The sequence below is a fragment of the Rattus rattus genome, chromosome 4, assembly GCF_011064425.1.
Source record: "Rattus rattus isolate New Zealand chromosome 4, Rrattus_CSIRO_v1, whole genome shotgun sequence".
Lineage (NCBI taxonomy): Eukaryota > Metazoa > Chordata > Mammalia > Rodentia > Muridae > Rattus > Rattus rattus.
The window spans coordinates 38,775,134-38,796,459 of NC_046157.1; positions in this window are offsets into that span (position 1 = coordinate 38,775,134).

Here is a 21,326-nt window from a genome sequence, read left to right on the forward strand (position 1 = left end):
AAAGAATATAAACACTTCATCTTTATTCAATTACTCAATACACTTTAATCTCTATTGACATAAAAGCCCATTACTGACATCTGAAAAGTGTTTTCCACTCAGAGTATTCTTTCTATTTTTCATAAGTATATCATGTGCTTCCTCTACAGTAAGGCTTTAGGATTGCTGGTCTAAGTGCACTGCCATGAGTATTATTGAAGAGAACCATCTACTAACAGTTAACATAAACATCTCATGCATCTACAAATACATTGCTTTTCTACGGGATAATAAAAGAGCTGGAATACTTCTCAAATCTTATAATAGCTATCGATCTACCACAGAATCAGGAGTTTTATCTTGTAATGGTTTATTTTTCTAAATTAAATTGAGCCATATTCATGAACTGTTTGTCATTAAACTTTTTCTTGACAAGTTAATGTCATCAATCTATGTAAAAATAACTCTAACACATTTAAATAATTTATTAAAATCACCTTCTAGGTATACCAGGTAAAAACACAAATATAGTAAGCATTATAATATCAAGACAGAAACTCATTATAATTTCTATTCAAACTCTTCATGCATTGTGCCCTCTTTGGAAATCTTTTATGTCCAACTACTGATTCAGTAACTTTTTTAGACACTACGTTTTGTAACACTTTGAGCTAACTCAGGTTGCCTTTATATACAAGAGTGTGAAGTTACTTGCTAGTACATAGAAAACATAATATTGTCTATATCCCCCCCACACACACACAAAATACATTATTTCCCCAAAACAGTGGAATTCCAGAAAACCAAAATTCCTCCTACCTATGCCAGAATTTTTACAATCTTGATCTTCTTCTATATGTCTTATAAGTATAACTACAACTACTGTAATTTCAGGGGTGCAGTTGCCATGTCATAGACAGAAGACAACATTTCGTAACATTCTTCTTTACCTGGTAGATCTTTCCATTTTTCCTCAATGTTCCCTGAGTCCAGGTTGGGAAGGTGGGAGAATGTTATAGACATTTATTTTACAAATTAAGATTACTGATTATTCTTAACTAAAATTAGTTCATGCATAAGATGAAGAGAGCTATATTAAAACCTACAAACCTGAGTCTCATATAGTATTCTACTAAAGATTCTTGAAATTGAAGCATACCCTGTCTTTTTTTTTTACTTGATGTATTAAAATCACCACTCCTTTTCCAAAATATGTTGCTCACTAATTAACATTGAATTAGAATCAAATTTTCTTTCCAAAGACATTCCAATATTTCTGCATTGATTCCCAGAAATGGTGAATGCATTATCTGGGAAGGTAAAAATTATTTTTGAAGATATAATTTATACAACATTTTAACACTAAAAACGCTGTATTATCCAAGAAGGTCTGATCTCAATCTTTGTAAAAGGAGTTTGAAAGACAGAAGAAAAGGCAAAGGAAGAATTCCATTGTACACTGCAGGAAGCAAGCCAGGAAGATCAAGAAAGTCTCCAGATGCTGAGGAAAAAGCAATCATGTAGACCTTTCAAAAGAATCCAGCCTGGGTGATGCTGTCATTTTACAGTTAATATTTCCTGAATGATAAAATAGTGATAGGAATCAACAGAACAAATGGAGGCTTGTGTCTAAAGCCATAAATCTCTGGTGATTCATCACAATAATTCAAAATCCAATACATTAGGCAGTCCAATAAGCACAATTTTCCATAAACCACACAACTTCATGAAGTAAACTTGTTAGGAGTATAGTCTATCAATCCAAGATATTTACATCTAAATCCCATTTCTATCATTTACTGTGTTGTTGTGAAAATCTCTTATTTTTCCATATGCTATAAATAATAGTGTCCATGATTAATGATCATTGAGATTAAATGAATTAAAACTTAATGTTTTATGAATACTGTGTGAGACAAATGTAAATTTAATTAAACTCTAATTCTACAATTAATCATCTCAATATTGTTACTGCTATAGTTTTGTTATTATTACAGATTTTATTATAATTTTTTTCTTTAAGCTAAAGTTACTTCATCTGTGTTACTCCATAGTGATTTTCTGTTTTCTATTCAGAAGGCAGCAAGATTTGTATTAACCAAGTCTCTGTCCTCATTCAGGTGACTTTTATAGGCAGATGGAGAGCATGTACTCAAATGATTGCAGAACAGAATGAAAAGTTGAGCTGAAGGCACAAGTTTCTTGAAAATCCCCCCAGTGAATTTGGAAAGTCCAATACATGACATATTGCATATCATCTGTGGACTATGGAGGTATATAGAGGTATCCTTCTGAACCTATTATATGGTTGAATTTACTTTGAATTTGAAACAGTAATATTTCAGGATGTTGTATGACTCTCCTGTCCGATTGCTGTCCAATATTCTTGCCACCAATGACATTATATCCAATTATCATGTAGTTCTTCTACTATCTCACAAATTGTTTGATATAGGAGTCATTTCCCTTTACCTGCTTAATGACCCTAAAATCAAAGCAAACAATAGCAACAACAGTAAAACTATGCTTTGTAGCCAGTGGTAAGCACCTCTTCCATTAACAGCACTATCTTCCTTTTAGAACGATAAAATGACAGCTCAGACATGAAACAAGAAAATAATAACAATTTCTCAGGCGATGTAGCAATTTTCCTCTAAAATTAACTTACACAAACCTATGATGGATTGAGCAGGTACCATTTTCAAATGCCATTATAAGAAGAAGAACACTCAGTGTCTGTGACCCATGAACAAAGGCACAAAACAGTAAGCATTGTAACTCTCACACACAAAAAAAATCTTATTTGGCAATAAGGTTACTTTAAACTTATTTTGCACTCACTATATACTTCAGGTTTCAAATGTTTGCATGCACTGGATTGAACAGACATTAAAGTATGTTTACCTAAATAAGATACAACAGCATGAGTGAGCCAGTTACTTTGATGCTACCCTCCACTAGACACTAAACTACAGAAAAGACAGCTGACACATGAGCTAGGAAGCAGAGTCACATGAATTTTCATAGTGCTCACATTTCCCCCTTGAGATAGTGCCTAACGATTCTAATTCAAATTCTTAATTTTGTTAGAAGTTAATGGAAGAGCAGGGATCAAAATAAGATATAAGGTCAAAATATTACAATAAATGCACTGAAATTAAAATAACCAAGTTAATTTATGCTTGTGTCATTATCTGTGACAATGTCAAAAATATAAACCCTTTCAATACTTTGGGTTTTTTTCTAGAAATCTTAATTTCTTAATAAAAACAAATTCTTACATGTATTTGAAAGGTGAAGCAACATAGTTATGAGCATTGATGTGGATATTTGACATTATATTTAGACTTATGTAAAAAATAATTCACATAACATGAAATGATATTTAATAAAATCTCTATTAGAAGTAAAAAGACAACATTCATACACAAATCTGGTTTATGATCAATTAACCATGATCAAAAGACTGATTACTTTCTAATCTCCATTGAATTTCTTCACTTCAAAATACTGTGTGACCCTGTGTTAAGCTAATTCATAACCTATATTCTGTTTTGCAAATTTCAAGTTGACCCAGCAGGTAAAGATATTTGCCACAGATAAGATCTACATGGCGGAGGGGAAAAAAGGCTCCTGTAATTTGTTCACTGACTCCCATGTGTGGCCAGTGGAACACATACACACAAAGAAAGAAAGATAATAAAATAAAGGCTTTGGTTTTCATTTGGATAAATGTTAAAACATAAAAACTATGACTGAAGAATGAAGTATATTTTTTAAGGAATTTTGTGACTCACAGACATACACATCCAGGTTGACAATGATGGGTTTACCCTATATTTAGCTATGCTAATTCATACTTTAAAACTGAGTTTGACAATTCAATTTTAAGTTAGAGAGTCCATGGAAAACACATTACCTCTGAATAGTGCCTGCGAGAAGCCAAACAGACCTAAATTAGACTCTTCCAATATCTATGCTCCTTGAAACAAATTACAAAATCTAGATATAGTATACATACATAGGCCAAAATAACTCTAGACAGGAGTTCAGAAGCATGTAAATTTGATGTTAAGAATGGTAACCTTAGGTAAGTTAGAATTGCTGTATGGCGGCAGCATTTGGTTTTATGACAGAAATGATTGTAACCTGAGACCCTTTGAAAGAAAAAAAAACAATTTTTCTCTATTTATATATTTAGAAGACTCTTCATTTTTGGCACTAATTACACTGAGGTGAAGGCATCTATACTCTCTCAGAGGCTAAAGAATAGTTATTGCCGGATGATACAGTCATTAACTTGCACGAGAGACAAAAGAAATACGCATCCTGGAAACATGTCATATTCTGCTGTGATAGTTACACCGAGTGAATAGCTTACATTTCATTACAAACATGGATTAGTACGAATGTTAGAAGATAAAACAGAGTGGACTGGTGCGATGGCTCAGTTGGTAAACAGCCAGCAGCACAAGCATTAGGAGTTGGGTTTTACCTCCAGCAATCATTTTAAATAATTATGGCAAATTCCTGTAGTGTCCTTGTTGAATAGGTGGAGTTTGGAGGAATGCTGTGGCTTATTGGTCAGCCAGTTTGGCCAACTTTGTGAGTCCTAGGTTAGTGGGGAAAAACTATTTCAAATCATAAGGGAGAGAACAATTTACAAAGATAGCCAGTATTAACCTGTGGCATCCACGTGCATGTATACACTTACGTAACCATAGAGGAACATGCGTGCACAAATTATTTTAAAATTAACTTTAATGATACATCATATTAGCAAATAAATGTGCATCTTCTGAATTTGTAAATTCTGCCCACGAAACTTTACTAAATTTGTTACTCCTACTCATCAAGAATTTTATAAGCATTAAAATCTTTGTGGAGCAAAATTATGTTAAACTTTCCATATGCTCATAAGCTGAAACCTTTTTATTTTCATCTTTACTAAATGGCATCTGCTCCATCTCCATGTTAATTTTTCAAAATGAGGTTACTTAAAATTGATTTCTCTTCTTGTGAAGTACGTTTGCCAAAACATTGAAAATGCATCCCAGGAGACCAGCAATTACAGGAATGTAACCACTTTATACATGGCATTTATGCACTTACCAGTTTATATTAAGAAATTTTCTACATTTACCTGACACTCTTCATGTTTCACTCAGTCAAAAATAGGAAATGTTTAAACAATAAAAGCCATAAACTTTAGAAAGCAGATTAATGACTATTTTTAGCTGATGCTAATTTTCATAAAGCTTTCACAACATCTATCAATCTTTCTTTTGATTACCAGTATGCAATCTAGAGTTTTTCTATTTGATATTAAGAACAATAAAATCTTAGAGATAATGGTTCTGCTGACATTTGATTATCTTTTTTTCTTCTTCTCATCTTATTGTATTTCCTTTGTTCTGATGTCACATACTTCATGTGTGTGTGTGTATATATATACAAAATACACACACAGATACATATACATATGCATACACACAAAAGCATATATATAATATATAATATATATTTTTTAATTAGACAGAAAGGGCTGTCTTTTACCCCCACTAGATCCAGCACCACAGTGCCCCAAGATATCTGGTAGATATCTTACCAGAAACACACATCCCAACTCCATGGCGGCCCAGTGTCTAGCCACCACACACTCTCTTAAACTTAAATTGCTACATGAAAGAACACACAACACAATAACCTCTGACCCAATTGATAAGATATAATTGCCCAGCTAAACATACAAAGCCCTATACACATCTGTCCCTTAAGAACATTCATAACAACCTGTAAATACAGAGAGGAATCTTAACGTCAGCCTCCATGTTCGCTCGATGGCTTCTCTGCCTTCCTGTTCCTCCAGTCTCCTCCTCTTCCCTCAAACATTTCTCCTGCCCATCCTTCCTTCTCGTCCAATGACAGGCCTGGCCTCATTCAATCTTGTACCTGCTTCACCTGTATGACGTCATCCTACATATATAAAATACATGTGTGTTGCTGCATATATGTATGTGTATCTGTATGTGAACAGTATGTGTGTATAAATACATGCATGTATATATATATATATATATATGTACATACATAGATGTGTGCATGATATAGTCTGGTCCTTATCCACTTGGACTTGAGCTTTGTACAAGGAGATAAAAATGGATCAATTTGAATTCTTCTACATGCTGACTGCCAGTTGAACCAACACCATTTGTTTGAAATGCTATGTTTTTTTCCATGGAATGATTTTAGTTTCTTTGTCAAAGTTCAAGAGATCATAAGTATGTAGGTTCATTTCTGAGTCTTCAATTCTACTCCATTTATCTACCTGCCTGTCTCTGTACCAATACGATGCAGTTTTTTATCACTATTGTTCAGTAGTATGGTTTGCGGTCAGGGACAGTGATTTCCACAAAATTTATTTTATTGTTGAGAATAATTTTCACTATCCTTGGTTTTTGTTATTCCCAATGAATTTGTAAATTGTTCTTTCTCACTCTATAAAATATTGAGTTGAAATTTTGATGGGAATTGCATTGAATCTGTAGATTGCTTTTGGCAAGATGGCCATTTTTAGTGTATAAACCCTGCCAATCCATGAGCATAGGAAGCCTTTCCATCTTCTGAGATTTTCTTCAATTTATTTTTTCAGAGATTTGAAGTTCTTGTCATATAGATCTTTCACTAGCTTGGTTAGAGTCACAGCAACATATTTTATATTACTTGTGACTATTGTGAAGGGTGGTATTTCCCTAATTTCTTTCTCAGCCCGTTTGAGTAGAGGAAGGTTAATGATTTGTTTAAGATCATTTTATATCTAGCCCCTTTGATGAAGTTGTTTATCAGGTTCAGGAGTTCTCTGGTGGAAATTTTGGGGTCACTTAAATATACTATTATATCATCTGAAAACTTTGATACTTTGACTTCTTTTCCAGTTTGTATCTCTTTGACCTTCTTTTCGTTGTCTAATTGCTCTGGCAAGCACTTTGAGTACTCTATTGAATAGATAGGGAAAGAGTGGGCAGCCTTGACTAGTCCCTGAATTTAGTGGAATTGCTTTAAGTTTCTTTCCATTTAGTTTTATGTTGGCTACTTGTTGCTTATACTATATCTAGGTATGGGCCTTGAAGTCCTGAACTTTCCAAGGTTTTTAACTTTATAGGTTGTCGAATTTTTAAATCTGTGTAACTGCTGTTAATTTCCACTGGTGTCCTAACTTTCTTTGTTTCCATCCAAAGAACTAGAACCTAAATAACAAATATTAGATTCTTTCAAAGCTATCACGAAGAATATAATCTGCAAAGAATTTATCTTTTTGGTCTGAGACTCTGGGTGAAAAGTAGAATGATTATATAGTAAGTTCAATGAGCTGGGTTCAATTCCCAATTGATCCAGAAAAAACAGCAAGCTACAACCTGTTAAATCATATCTGAAAGAAAAAAACATAAATAAAAAACATTTCCCTCTCTTTTGCTCTTAATCATTTTGATTATGCTTCCTGTAACATTATACAGAATTTAGAAATAACTTCTTCTTTTTAAAAGTATAAATAAAATGGACCCTGAATAGTATAAGAGAACCTATATTTAGGTTCAAAATATATAGGTTCATGAATGATTAAAGGCAGGACTATCTATATAGGTTGGTGATCCTTAAGAAAAAAACTAAGCCTTTTTTTTTTAAAAGAAAGAACATTGCTTATATATGTAAGCAACTTTTCCATGTTAATGTTCTGTTGGTCTTTTAGAGAAGTTAAGTAGAATATGATCCTTTTTATATCATACATATGTATTCAGCAAAATATGCACCCTTTACTACACACATAACACACAAATACAGAAACACACACACACACACACATACACACACACACACACACACACACACACACACACACACACACACAAAACTTTATTAGCCAAGTTTGGAAACCCAGTACTATTATTCAAACTAAATGAAAAGTATAGTTCAAAGGGTTTATGAACATAAGATTCATTCTTTGTATAATATTTCTCTAGCAAAATACATATGCTAGTGATAAAATTACTGGTCTGCATTTTATTCAATAATTAAATGTTATTTTCCTCTTCAGTAAAAAGAATGAGAGAAAGAAGTTGCTTATCACTCAGAGAATAAAATGTTTAGCAAAATTTTAAGTAAACGACCCCTCCTCATCACAGGCCTTTCTAAATGCACAGCAAGTTTATTATTGATTTTTGCATTACCTATCTTTAATAATTAGCTTAAAACCTGCTCACTTTTAGCTTGTGGGGGAACATCAAACAAAATAAAAATAATATCCTTATCTTATCGATTTACTAATTTTTTTTACTTGGCTGAACCTAATAGGACCTTTTTTATTGAAATTATAGCTCTGAAAGTTAAAACCTGCCCTAGGTGAAGACCAGTTGAGCACCATGGTATCCAGAGGAACTAAGGTGCAACTATGAAGGTAAATTAAAACCACAACCTCTTATCTGAATTTGCCAAGCAGCTGTATTTGAACTCTAAAGTAATATGCAATTCCATTCACAAGCAAGTGCTGTGACAGGAGAGCTACCATGGAACGAGATCAACTCTAAGTCTCTATCAAACGACACACAGAATCATGGTGGTGTAGCCTATCTTTGTTTTTGAACTATAAGGAGTTCAACCAAAGGTTATTCTAATAACAGAAATCACATTCTATTGAAATCTAGAACTTTACCATGACACCATCCTCTATGTTTCTTGTTAAGAAGATGGGTTGGGGATTTAGCTCAGTGGTAGAGCCCTTGCCTAGCAAGCAAAAGGCCCTGGGTTCGGTCCCCAGCTCTGGAAAAAAAAAAAGAAGAGAGATGAATTTGCTCTTTTATCTTCCTCATATTCTTCAAGAGAAGTATAGAGAGTTGTATAAGGTGGCTATTATCATATTGCCCTTTTGTTGCAAAATTATTTAAACCAAGAAAAGTATCACTGATTCTTTTTGGTATGTTAAAATATGAAAGTTGACCAAGAATTAGTGTAGAAGGTCACCATGATGATTTCGGCCTTTACAGGTACTACAGTTAGCTGAATAAAAATGGAGCCCCGACTTAGCATTTTTGAAGCTTCTTCTAATTTCTAGTAATCTTCTAGGAGAAAAGGTATTGAAAATTGTGCCAGATTTTATGTATCTCTCCTGAAAAACCATGGCTTAAAGAATAACTATTCCTGGTAACTAGAAAGCCAGATGACAGTTAGAAAATGCCAACTCCAAAATTGAAATGCTGAGAACAAACTGTTTTTTGTAACTAACTAGTCAGCTTTAGTGTGCTACTTTAACTCAGCCTTATAATAACTTTCAGTAGAAGCTACTAAAAAGATTCCCATAGCCAAAAGAGAAGATAACATATTTTAAAATGCCTTTGATATACTCAACTAAGAAATAAAAAGGGTGTTCACGACAATGTGTCATGACTTTAGCTTCTGTCACTTTAAGTACTCTGGTTGTTTGGTACTCATAGGTAGCAGAAAGTGTATATTAAACAGAGATGATGTGTTTGTTCTCTGTTATGGTATATTTTAGCCAGGGGACTACATTAAAATAAAAAACAAACATCGCCATGTTAAAAAACATTGTCACTAATTATAATTATGTTTATCTAGAGAAAACCACATTGTTGAAATTCATGCCCTTCAAGTTTTGATGATGAAGATTTAATGGACAAGAATTGTAACTTTGCTATAAAACACAAGAAGCTAAGACTTACTAAATACAAATAAGATGAAGAATAGCAATTTACCAAAGAATATTAAAATCCTTTCCAATTATAGTTAGCAATCAAGTAATAGATTAATAAAACTTCTAGCTTTAGAGCCCAAATTACAAATACCCATTTCTATAAGGTGTATAAATAAACCAAATAAACCTTTAAATTTAAAGCTAAACTTGTCTTTTATTTCCTCCTTAGTAAAGACTCTAACTGTGAGTTCACTTTTCACACAAAATAATAGTAAGGAATTGTATGTAATCACATCTTCTATTAGAAAAATGAAGAAATCACAGCATTTAAAGGTCTCTTTAAATAGTAATTTATGAGACATCTTAGAAGTATGCAATTTGACATTGTCTACATGTGCCCTTTGTAGCAATAGAATAATGTCCATTAATAGAGTAAATAAAGAAGTGTAAATGATATAATCTTTATATTTCATAACAGAAACCTATCAAAAACAGAACAAAGTAAAATAATTTACTCATCTAATCTGGTCTCTGTCATGTTAATTCTTCAGATGTAACTCATAATGTTTGAACAGTTCTGGCTGGTTAATGGCAATAGAAGCAAAAAATAAATGAGAGTGAGCATGTTCTTTCTTCTTATGCCTATTATATACTCAAAATATGTACAATGTACAATGAGTGCAATTTAAAAATATAAAATTAAAATTAAATCAAGAAAAATTATCATAACAAATGTCAATTATAAGGATTTCAACTTTGAGTGTTAATCATATAAATGCATGAATAGCATTATTTTATGTAATTTTGCAGTGTTTTCTTTATTCACAGGATATAAGGCATCATCTAAAGTTGTTGAAAACACATAGTATATATAAGGGAAGACCAACGGCACATCTGTTCTATGTATGGAGGGAGGCCAACATCTAGTCTGTGTTTGTTTGGTGCTTTCCTTAAAGCACAGTGGTTTTCCTAGAATATGATACACACACACACACACACACACACACACACACACACACACACACACACACATATTCCAGAAAGTCGGAATTTGGAAAAAGAACTTAAGTTGAATTCTTCATTTACAGACTTTACAGCAAAATTTATAAAAGAACTGAAGGATTTGCAATACGAGTTTTCTAAAATAGTAGTAGTAGTAGTAGTAGTAGTAGTAGTAGTAGTAGTAGTAGTAGTAAGAAGAAGTTTAATGTCTACTTTTGAGGTAGAGTCTCACTATGAAGCTCTTGCTGGTCTAGAACTCTCTACATAGTCTTAGATGGCCTTAATCTCAGATATCTGTCTTCCTCTGCCTCCTGAGTGTTGAGACTAAAGGCGTGCTACCATGTTTGGTTCAAAGACAATTACTTTCTCTGCTATCCCACATTGTTTGTTTGAACATGAAGAATTTTGTGAATATCAAATTTATTTTTAATGAATTTTGATCTGCTCTCAAGCAAAATACTTTCTCAGAGATAAGAAAGCACTCCATAATCCATGCCCATTTTTCACCATAGAAATAAGAAGAAATGGTCAAGAGAGTCATGATGAAAGAGCAGATGGTATCCCTGAGACAGGAGACTTTTAGAAGGAAGGTTCAAGTTTTCTACTCATGTCATACATTGCCTTTGGAACAAAAGTCCCAGCTACTGGAATAGAAGGCAGAAATTTTATCCTCAAGATGAATGTTTAAGACAGTAGACCTGAGAAAGAGCTGAAGAGTTTCATGTCCTTAGTTATCAGATATTCTTCCATTAAGGACACATTGAAATCACTTAGAGGGAAGTGTTCACACTGTGAGAATCAAGAACATATTGCTGGCCTAAAAATATGGTGAAAAAGTAAGAATGATAAGCTGCCAATTTTCTGTCTCACCTACCAAATTTTCTATGAACACAAGCATTCTATTGATTTCAAAAAAAGGACATCTGAGAGTAAAACAGTCATGTTTGAAAAAAATACAAAGAGCAAAAGCCAAGAATGTAATAGATACTGTTTACAGTCTTCTAGCTATCTTACCCTAAAGAGAAGACATACTTCCTTCCGGTTTCTGCCTCCTCCTGGAGCTGACCCAGTCCCACAGCTCTCTGTACCCAAATCTCGTGGGGAAGAGAGCTGGATTCTCAGAAGTGTGGACAATCCTGGTAGCTCAGGGGAGACCACCACTGCTGCTCATATTCTTGTCCCGAGAGGAACCCACCTAGAGCCCTCTGGACACAGGAATGTAGGAGCAGTCAGGGACAAGATCTTTCTGGTCTCAGCCTGTGCCCAGAACTGAAAGCCAATCTCCAGAAACTTTGACACACCTGAGAGCAGAGGTAAGGCCACCACCTCTGCTCAAGGGACCTGCTCAAACCCCTCAGGACACAGGAACCCAAGAACAGTCTGGGACAGTATGCTACTAGTTTCTGCCAGTGTGCAGAGCTGACCCAGTCCCACACCTCTCTGTGGGGAGGGAGCTGAATTCTCAGAAGTATGGACAATGCTGAAAGCTCAGGGGGGACTATCACTTCTGCTCTCAATCCTGGCCCAGAGGAACATACCTAGAGACCTCTAGATACAGGAACCCAGGAGCAGTCTAGGACAGAATCCTTATGGTTCTTCCTGTGCCCAGAGCTGACCCTGAGACATAGCTCTCTGTACACATATCCCACTGGAAGAAAGCCAGTCTACAGGAATGCTGACCAACAGGCTTACAGGAGGGTCAAGCCTCTGTCAGAGACAGCAAGACAAGCTAACACTAGAGCCAACCAGATGGCAAGAGGCAAGCACAGAAACCTAAGCAACAGAAATCAAGAGTACTTGGCATCATCAGAGCCCAATACTCCAACCGAAGCAAATACTGGATATCCAAACACACAGAAAAAGCAAGATTTGGATTTAAAATCACATCTTATGATGATGATAGAGAACTTTAAAGAGAATATAAACAACTCCCTTAAAGAAACACAGGACAACACAGATAAACAAGTAGAAACCCTTAAAGAGGAAACACAAAATTCCCTTAAACGATTATAGGAAAATACAGCCAAATAGGTGAAAGAGTTGAACAAAACCATCCAGGATTGAAAGATGGATATAGAAACAATAAAGGAAGCACAAAGGGAAACAACCCTGGAGATAGAAACCTAGGGAAGATATCAGGAGTCATAAATGCAAGCATCACCAACAGAATACAAGAGATAGAAGTGAGAATCTCATGAGCAGAAGATACCATAGAAAACATCAACACAGTCTTTGAAGATAATGTAAAATGCAGAAAGCTTCTACCCCAAAACATCCAGGAAATCCAGGAGACAATGAGACCAAACCTAAGGCTAATAGGTATAGAAGAGAGTGAAGACTCCCAACTTAAAGGGCCAGTAAATATCTTCAAAAATATTATAGAAGAAATCTTCCCTAACCTAAAGAAAGAAATGCCCATAAGCATACAAGAAGACTACAGAATTCCAAATAGAGTGGGCCAAAAAAGAAATTCTTCCTGTTACATAATAGTCAAAACACCGAATGCACAAAACAAAGAAAGAATATTAAAAGCAGTAAGGGAAAAAGGTCAAGTAACACATAAAGGCAGATCTATCAGAATTATACCAGACTTTTCAACAGAGACTATGAAAGCCTGAATATCCAGCGCAGATATTATACAGACCCTCAGAGAACACAAATGCTAGCCCAAGCTACCAGCAACACTCTCAATTAACATAGATGGAGAAACCGAGATAGTCCACGACAAAACCAAATTTTCAAAATATCTTTCTCAAATCCAGCCCTACAAAGGATAATAAATGGAAAACTCCAACACCAGGAGGGAAATGACACCATAGAAAAAGCAAGAAAATGGTATTCTTGCCACAAACCCTAAAGAAGAGAGTCACAAAAACATAATTCCATCTCTAACAATGAAAATAACAGGAAACAACAATCAGTATTCCTTAATATCTCTTAACATCAATGGACTCAATTCCCCAATAAAAAGACATAGACTAAAAATCTGGATATGGAAAGAGGACCCAGCATTTTGCTGCATACAAGAAACATACCTCAGTGACAATGACAGACACTACTTTAGAGTGCAAGACTGGGAAACAATTTTCCAGGAAATGATCCCCCCCCCAAAAAAAAGCTAGAGTCGCCATTCTAATATCCAATAAAATCAACTTTCACATATACATCCCAATTCTGTGGTGGGCTCAGTGCATTCCGCTACTATACACTTTCTTGAAATCAATTAAATTGCCACATTAGAACTCATGACAAAATATCAGACATAATTTGCCCATCTAGACAATGCAAAATCCTGTACTCACCCATCCCTTAAAAATAGTCATAACAACCTGCAAATATATGCAAAGAAGAATCTTAAAATCTGCCACCATGTTCTTTCAACTCCTTCCTCCTCCTCTGCTCTCTCTCTCTCTCTCTCTCTCTCTCTCTCTCTCTCTCTCTCTCTCTCTCTCTCTCTCTCTCTCTCTCCTCTTCTCCCTTCTAAAACCTCTGTTTCTGTCTCCCTTCCTTCTTAGCCAATGACAGGCCTTATTTTAACTTGTCTGCCTTCACTTTCATAATGGCATCAACCTACATAGACATACTTGATAAGAAATGTAAGACAATGTTATCTTCTCATATCTGCCACTCTTTCACTTCACAGTTATTTGCTAGTTTTAAATATCATATAGTTGAAGGTACTGGATAACTGGATATAAGGGGAAAAAAGGAAGTCTAGGGAAACTCTCATACAGCTAATATACTTTAATCACCATTCCCTATAATGTTGGGTAAGTGAACAATTTTAATGAAATTGCTGCAACCAAAGAATAATATATATATATATATAAAACAATCGTACAATAAAGGGTAAGCCATCAATCTCATATGTTCATATAAAATCTGTAGTTTAACTAAATGACTTGGAAATAATTATATTTGACAAATGAGCAATGGAAAAGACATAGCCAAATATAGTTTCTGCAATGCACTATGGATACGTCAATCCCCTACCCTGATGCTCTAAGTTGGCAGAAGCCAGATTAGAAGTTGCCTGAACTGATGAAAACTGTCCTTAAACAGCATGTCTGTTTCTAAGCTTGCTCTCTTTCAATGGCTCCTTCAGGAGCTCACCAGTACTTCTCAACTTCCGTCCAAGGTGGCATAACCCAGGCTTTGCACTCCTTATACTGAGCCTCCCTTCTCCTTTGCAAAATATTTGTTCCTTTTATTTTCTTTCAACACATCTGTTTAAACAGTCAAGATTTGTACAGATCTACAGGGATAATTTACAAAAGATTAAGTAATGTTTTCTTCATGGTAACCAGTCAGTAGTCGTAGAAGTTTGCAATTTTATGACTGAAGAAATCCATGTTTTCCACATTAGAATGCATGTGGTACTTTTTTCTTAAGTCTAATCCATCAGCACATGAACGTTCTTCTATGATAATTCTGACTATTTGCATTAAAAATCCTGATGACATTTTTATGGAATACACTCTAGGCTGAAATTAATTTCCCTGCATAAATTTGACAAATATTCATTTATAATTATAAAACATAAGTAAACATCTTCCTCTCACAGATTTTCAGATTTTATTCTTTCTTGGAGAAAAGGAAATAAGAAATCTCAATGTCTATATATAAAATAAAACATTTTATATGTTTTATTTAGCAGATATAAAATATACTGAAATCATTTTGCTTTATTTTTTATTAATTAATTTATTTGCATCAAACAGTCCCCCTCCCTGTTCCTCTCACATAGACTTTCCTTTCACCTCCCTGCTCTTCTCCTGTGAGAGTTTTTACCAGAGTAGGTGCCTCATCCTCTCTCACTGAGGCCTTTTGAGAAGGGATACCACAGTCAGGCTACAGACATTAATTCTTCCATTGCTGGTGTGATGGAAAACATGTGGTTACCCTGGAAATCAATCTGGTGGTGTCTCAGAAAATTGAAAATAGTTCTACGTGAAGATGCAGTTGTAACAATCCTATACCCAAAAAGTGTTCTATCATATAACAAGAACATGTGATCAAATATGTTCATAGCAGCCTTATTTATAATAGAAAGAAGCTGTAAACAACCCTATTTTATTTTCTTTTATCAAGAATTTTGGAAGTTAACCTAGCCCAGTATGATGTTTTTCCTTTGTTCCTTGCCTATAAGCTAGAAGAAGAATCTCCCTAGAAAAAAAAGGAAACATAATTCATACAAACACACACACACACACACACACACACACACACACACACACACACACACACACTAGGGATTCGCAAAACACCTGTATAAAAGAAAATATCCATATAGTGTAAAAGATATAAGTACATATGGAGGAGCACTATCCTTTACCAAAACTAGAAGACACAGAAGTTCTACATAAAGATTCTTCTCCCCTGTAATTTATGTGATGATGCCAAAGGGACCAGATGGGGAATGACAAGCCAGACATTTGTGCACCAAGAGGACCTCTTGTTTTCTTCTAGGCTAAGCATCTTTTCAGGGAACATTTATTAGGATCATGTTAGTACAGGCCAGAAAGAACTCTTTTTATTCAAGACATTCCAAATAGTGCCAAATTATAATTATTCTTCTATAGAAATAATTTGAAATTATTTTTATCTTTTATTAGTTATAAAACTATGAATTGGATAAAATAATAAATTAAAATAGAGAAATTATATACTGATGATTAGAAAGGTTTTCCAGTTTCAACTTTATAATTTTCTCTTCACCTATTCCTTAAATCTTTATAAATATAATGCAAATTATTAAATAGTTATAATTAACAGTACCTTTAGATGCTATCTCTGAAAATGTTGCCCTTTAGAGATTTTAATTTTTTTTATTTAATCTTACTTATATAAGCCTGCATAGGAAGTACTTTCTATCAAAACCTCTGACTATACAAATTGTGATTTTTATAAGTGGAACCAAACCACTGATGCTTTTGGCTGAGTAAACACAAGATAAAATAGGCAGTGATTGTCAGAACATGGGTATGGGTCTTCTTCCCTTCACTGTGATAACTGGCAGTTGCAGGCTGCCTCAGATGTTCAGCAAAACAATATTGCTTTATAATACACACAATCTACCTGAGATCAAAGGGAAATAAAATATAAAACACAACATAATGGAAGTAAAACAGTCATCACTGCTCATTATTTTTCATTTCTTTGTTTTTTTCCCTTTAAATGACTGTTTTTACTGACTCAGAGAATGTGACAGTTGTCATCTGAGTCTGTCACAGGGTCTGGCAGGTGTCTTGAGAGCAAGTATACTAGGTAGTAATAACAAAAGTGGTGATATTTTGCAATTCAGAAATAAGAAACTTAATGCTTTAACCTCTTATCCCAAATGCAAATATTGTATGAATTTTAAAAACACCAATCATTGTCTCATGTTTTTTCTTTGCCATAATCTACACTATGCATGTCTCCTAAGCACAGTGTTTACGTAGCATGGCATAAATGGGATTCTGCAATGAAGACAATGAAACAAATTCAAGAAATATTTTGACCATGGGAATGTGGGAATATATGATCACAAGTCATTTGAGACAGGTCTATTTGTCATCAGATAAAGGAACTAATAAAGTCTATTCCTTCACCTGTATCCATGGGGTGTATATTACTATCCTGATCTTTATTAAAATTCTCTCTCTCTCTCTCTCTCTCTCTCTCTCTCTCTCTCCCTCTGTCACACACACACACACACACACACACACACACACACACACACACACACACACACACTACTTAAACTTCAACTAAAATTGCTAAAGGTATCCAATGGTAATTGAAGTAGTTCTATATAAAATTTAAAGAGTAAGGTTTATCTGTCTATTTTACAATCTAAGCTTTGTAATCACAAAATAATAGAAAACAATGGTTTATTAGTTCTAGCATGTAAATTCTGGGAATTTAACAAAACTAGATATTTTAACATTATTTGCCAGCATAACTAGAGTTGACTGATGAACAAGGATATGGGTCTTGTATCACTTAACTCTCAAAAATTTTTGACATAAAGGAGTGTTGGATTTTGTCAAAGGCTTTTTCATCATCTAATGAGAAATTCATGGTTGTTTGTTTGTTTAGGTTTGTTTATATGATGTACTATATTGATAGATTTTTTTTTTTGTAAATTGAGCCATGCCTGCATCCCTTGCAGGAAGAACACTTGATTATGATGGTTGATGTTTTTGGATGTGCTCTTGGATTCAGTTTGCAATTATTTTATTGAGTATTTCTGTATCAATATTCATAAAGAATATTGGTCTGAATTTTTTTTTTGTTGAGGTTTTGTGTGATTTAGGAATCAGTGTAACAGACATCATAAAATGAGTTTTGGCAATGTTCCTTTTGTTTCTATTTTGTGGAATATTTTGAAGAATTGTAAGAAATCTCTGGTAGAATTTTGTGGTCATTTATATAAACTATCATATCATTTGCTAATAGCAAGACTATGATATCTTCTTATCCAAGTTGTATCCCTTTGATCTCCTTTAGGTATCTTATTACTCTAGCTAGAACAATTAGACATTGTATTATAACATAATTGTATCATAACAACATTATTATGTATAATTATACATTATAATATATAATCATAACAACATTATATCACAACAACAAGATATTAGTTCTTCTTTGAAAGTCTAGTAGAATTCTGAATTCTGTGCTTAAACTACAGGAGCCTGAGCTTTTATACAAATATATAGGGAAATAGTTTAATGACTGGTTTAACTTTGATCAGTGGTATCTATCAAGAAAATCATTTATGTCATTTAGATTTTCTAAAAATGTGGAAGACAGGTTTTTGATCTCTCTCTCTCTCTCTCTCTCTCTCTCTCTCTCTCTGTGTGTGTGTGTGTGTGTGTGTGTGTGTGAGTGTTTGTGATTTTTTTTTAATTTTCTCATTTTCTATTGTTATGGCTGCCTTTTTCATTTCTGATTTTGTTAATTTAGATAATGTCCCTTTGCTTAAGGGTTTATCTCTCTTGGAACCAACTCTTGGGTTTTTCATTTGTTTTTTAGATTTTATTTTTGTTTTTGTTTTATCTTTGTATTGCTCTATTTGTTTCTAATTTATTGAATTCAGCCCTTACTTTTTTTTCCTGCCATCTGCTCCTCCTGGGTGTGTTTACTTCATTATCTTCTAGAGATTTGGGTATACTGGTAAGGTGGTACTATGAGATTTCTCCAATTTCTTTACGAATGCCTTTATTTCTATGAACTTTCCTTTTAGCACCAATTTGATAGTGTGTTTGGGTATATTGTGACTTCCTTTTCCATGAGTTATAGGAAGTCTTTAATTTTTTCCTTGACTTAGTGCTTGTTGATTAGAGAGTTGATCAGTTTCCACGAGTTTGTAGGCTTTCAGGTGTTTCTCTTGTTGTTAAATCTCAGCTTTAAAGCATGGTGATCTAACAAAATGCCAGTGTTTATTTCAAACCTCTTATAGCTGCTGAGGCTTGATTTGTGTATGACTGAGTATATGGTCAACTCTGGAGAAGGTTCTGTGAGGTGCTGAAGGGAACATATATTCTTTTGTGTTTGGGTAAATTGTTTGTAGATATCTATTAATACTATTTGTTTCACTTTTTTCTCTCTTTAGTTTTTGTCTTTATGATTGTTTCATTGGTGAGAGTGGTATGTTGAAGACTCTACTAATATCTAAGATTCAATGTGTGATTCAACTGAACTGAGATATGTAGTTATGGGGGATGGGGAGCTGGAGGAAGTCACCAGAAAGTCCCAGATGCTAGGAACGCAAGAGTCTCCCAGGACTCAAAAGGGATGAGATTAGCTGAAATGCCCAACAATGTGGAAGGAAAACCTGTAAAGACCATATCCAGAGGTCAGGCAAAGTCCCCTGTCATCTCCAAATTTTTAAGCCAGAATTGCTCCTGTCTAACAAAATATGGGGACAAAGTGTGGATCAGAGACTCAAGGAAAGGTCATGCATAGACTGACCCACCTGGGGGATCCATCCAATATACAGACATCATACCCAGATACTATTGCTGATGCCAAGAAGTACATGCTTGCAGGAGTCTGTTATAGCTGTCCCCTGAGAGGCTCTGCCAGAGGCTGATCAATACAGATGCGATGCTCACAGTCAACCATTGGACTGAGGATAGAGACCCCAATCGAGGAGTTAGGGAAATGACTGAAGGAGATGAAGGGGTTTGCAACCCCATAGGAAGAACAACAATATCAACCAACCAGACCCCCAGAACTCCTAGGGACTAAACCACCAACCAAACCGTACACATTGGGGAATCCATGGATCCAGCTGCATATGTACGAGAGGATGGCCTTATCTGGCATCAGAGGAAGAAGAGGCATTGGTCCTGTGAAGGCTTAATGTCCCAGTTAGGGGAATGCCAGACTGATGAGGTGGGAGTGTGTGGATAGGTAGGGGAACACCCTCATAGAAGCAGGGGGATGGGAATGGGATAGGGGATATACAGAAGGGAAACCAGGAAAGGGGATAACATTTGAAATATAAATAAATAAATTTCCAATAAAAATATTTCTTTTGTGTATGTGGGTATCCTTCTAATTGGAATATAGATGTTCAAAATTGGTAAGTCACCTTGGTGGGTTTTGGAGTACGAACTGTCCCTCCCAATCTCTTTGGATTAGATTTGGCTTAAAGTCTATTTTATTAATAAAATCTGGCTATTCCATAAATAAATAATGGCTACTCCAGCTTCTTTCTTGGGTCTTTTTGATTGGAAATTTTTTTCCAGCCCTTTATTTTAAGGTAGTATTCATCTTTGTTGCTGAGCTGTGTTTCTTGTATACAGTAGAATGCTAGATTATGATTTCACATCCACTTTTTTGTCTGAGATTTTTAATTGGGGAATTGAGCCCATTGATGTTTAGAGACATTGATGGCCAATAATTGTTAATTGCTGTCAGTGTCATATTGGTGGTGGTAGTGTTTGCATGTATTTGTCTTCTTTTGGATTTACTGATGTTAAATTATTTATTTCTTGTGTGTTTTTGTTTGTTTGTTTCTGGGTGTTCTTTTTGTTTTTTGTTTTTTGGTTTTTTGGTTTTTTTGGTTTTTGATTAGTTGGTTTTTTCGTTTGATTTGCTTTGCTTCTGTGCTGTTGTTTTAAGGGGATTGGTGAATTTACTCTACTTTTGTTGGAGTTTTCCTTCCAATATCCTCTGTTTAGCTGGATTAGTAGAAAGATATAGTTTAAATTTGGTTTTGTACTGTAATATCTTGTTTTCTACATCTATGGTGATTGACAGTTTTACCGGGTATGGTATTCTGTGCTGATATCTTTGTTCACGATATTTCCTACTGTGAGTATTTTTGTTCCCCATTCTAAGAAGGCTTGAAACATCCACACTTTGGTCTTCCTTCCTTTTGAACTTCATGTGCTGTGTGAATTGTATCTTCCTAGCTTTTGGGCTAATATCCGCTTATCATTGAGTGCATACCATGTGTGTTCTTTTGTGATTTAGTTACCTCACTCAGGATGATATTTTCAAGTTCCATCCACTTGCCTAAGAATTTCATGAAGTTATTGTTTTTAATAACTGAGTAGTATTTCATTGTGTAGATGTACCACATTTTCTGTTTCCATTCCTCTTTTGAAGGACATCTGGGTTCTTCCCAGCTTCTGGCTATTAT